The sequence below is a fragment of the Helicoverpa zea genome, chromosome 30, assembly GCF_022581195.2.
Source record: "Helicoverpa zea isolate HzStark_Cry1AcR chromosome 30, ilHelZeax1.1, whole genome shotgun sequence".
Classification (NCBI taxonomy): domain Eukaryota; kingdom Metazoa; phylum Arthropoda; class Insecta; order Lepidoptera; family Noctuidae; genus Helicoverpa; species Helicoverpa zea.
Window position 1 is genome coordinate 6,298,338 of NC_061481.1, and position 2,500 is coordinate 6,300,837.

The following is a 2,500-nucleotide window of genomic DNA, read 5'->3' on the forward strand; positions in this document are numbered from 1 at the left end:
CACCAAGATAGCGCCATCGTTCCACGCAGGTCACTTGCCTCAACCATCGCTTCCCCACCTTAAAAGTGCGGTCGCTAAGGTAATGCAGCTTCTTGCGCTTCCCATCAGGCACCATCGACAAGACAGCGCTTTTCGCGTGACTGACGAAGAGCCCCATCGTCCTGCCAGTGCTCCACACACTGTCTATGGACGTCTGCATCCCAACCTTTGATCCCGCAAGCAGGACCAGGTCATCAGCATAAGCCAAAGCTGAGACTCGCTCAGACTCCAGCCCATAACCGACTCCCTGCGGCAGGGATGCGAGAATGGCGTCCATCGCCATGTTAAAGAGCAAAGGTGACAACGGGTCTCCCTGGCGAACTCCCTGTCCGACTCTTGCAGGACCGCTGCGGGTTCCATTCACATCCAAGACAGTCTCAGACGTGGCATACAACCTCGCGACGTAGTTGCAGAAACCATCGGGCAGACCTCTTTCCCTCAGGACTTCGATAAGTGCCGTATGAGACACCGTATCGAATGCCTTCGCGAAGTCCAGCACTGCCACATGGCACTCCCTCAACTTCTTCCTGCAGTCTCCCAGCACAGCGTCCAGCACAGCCGAATTCTCGAGTGTGCCGTCGGCGCGGATAAATCCGCGTTGTCGTGCATCAGGAGGGCAGCATGCCTCCAGCCTGCGCGCCAATACCGAGTGCATGTGCCTGAGAGGCACCGACGCGATCGAGATCGGCCGATACTCCCCAGGGCAAGCAGGCACCTCAGTCTTGGGCACGAAGACCGTCCGGCAGCCCCTAAGTCTTTCAGGGACCTCACCAGCCATCATCCACGCATTAAATATTTCCGCCTGAGTTGCAGATGGAACTCTATTCCAGGCCCCTGGGAGAATACCGTCAGGGCCCGGAGCCGACGCATTGTCGACACGGCATGCCTTCACCTCTTCCGAAGTGAACGGCACCCACAGCTGCGAAAAGTCGCGGGCTCCCCCGTACTGTTCTATTCGCTTTAAAGCAAGTAGAACCTCCGGTGTGGGTCCGGGGGCATCCGACACAGCCTCCATCACTGGTCGCCAATAAGCTTCCAGCTCCGCGAGACTATGTCTTATCCCCCGGCTATGGCCATCAATGACCTCCGCAGCTGCCCTTGGTCTGCAGGTCTTATAAAGTTCCTGCACCCTCGCGTACTCTATTCTGCGCTGCTTGCGTGCAGATAACCGTGCTGATGCAGCTTGTGCCATCGCCGGTGTCCTTCCTTTATGCTTTCGCTGCGCCTTCCCTCTCCTCCCCCCCACACCCCTTGCCTTCCTTGCTTCCGCCTCCCCAAGGAGGTCTTCCACAATTCCAGCATGGTCTGGTGCACTGGAGAGCGTCATAGGGTCTTGCAGGGTCGCAGAAGTAGGACCGTCTTCAGAAGCGTCTCCCACCCTTCCGGAAGGCCGCTCTGGCATCGTGCCTTCGACAGCGCTGTTGCTGGGGGTGCCCCTTATCGGCGATTCCGCCGCCCCCTGTGGTACCTGGGAAGAAGCCATCTCGGTCATGTACGCTCGTACTCGACTCTTATATGACTCCTTCCTCCGGTACCCTTTTATGGCCTCGAGGGAGCGCCCCAAAGAAGGCAACTCCCTCATAAGCTCACTGTTCATGGCGCTGCCTCCAACACTAGCCAGACGCGCCTCCGTCCGGGCTAGGAGCTCCACCTCCTCCTCGGCCCACCTCCGCTTTACCTGCGGCGGCGCTGCGTCCGCATTGACCGTCATAGGGTGGGCGCGCCGCTTGTGCACACCCAACCCTATTTTGGTGCCAAAGGTCCTGGTACATAAACAACAAGGCCAACCGCTTTCCCCCCGTCTCGAGGGAGACGGAGATCGAGCGTTCGGGCTTAAAGATTTATGGGTCGCTACCTCCGGCTCCTGTGGGAGGCCGGAGGCTCGACCATACATTTCCTTATCATGATCAAAAGCAACCGTAAATCTTATGGGGGGGAGGCTGCTAACCTCCCCCCCAAGTTCGTCCACAACTATCTTATGTCCCCACCTTATGAGCTGCTGGACTTGAGGGACTCTACGAGACCCTCCAGAGGGACCCCCGGGTATCGCAACCCGAGCAACCTGATTTTCACCGAAGTGTGCGCACCATTAGATGGTAACCAGGCTCACCATTCTCCCGGACTCCTCCAGATATTACTCCTTCAAAGTCAATGGCGGAGTGGTATGCGCATTGCGCCTCTGATTTGATTAGGGTACACACACGACAAGACGACTGCAGTGATCTGGTCGGCTATCCATCTCACATTCAGTGTGTCGCCCCCCCCTCCCTTATTTGCGTTCGCAGCGGCGCCTCGAGCAGGCCAAGGGTAGGAGTTGATCCCAACAACGTTCAGATGTTATAAACGTCTCATCAAGATCCATTGCCGTATGACAGAGTACATGATCCCAGCAAGCTGATAGCGACAGCCACCAGGTGCACATCCATCATACGTGAGCAACTAATACTCTCTCAGTCGTTAG

The 2,500-nt window shown here is 57.3% G+C and overlaps 1 pseudogene; it reads right to left on the reverse strand.

The window, feature by feature from the left end:
- LOC124644716 overlaps nucleotides 1–2,500 on the reverse strand; it is a 7,935-nt pseudogene that overhangs the window by 2,694 nt on the left and 2,741 nt on the right.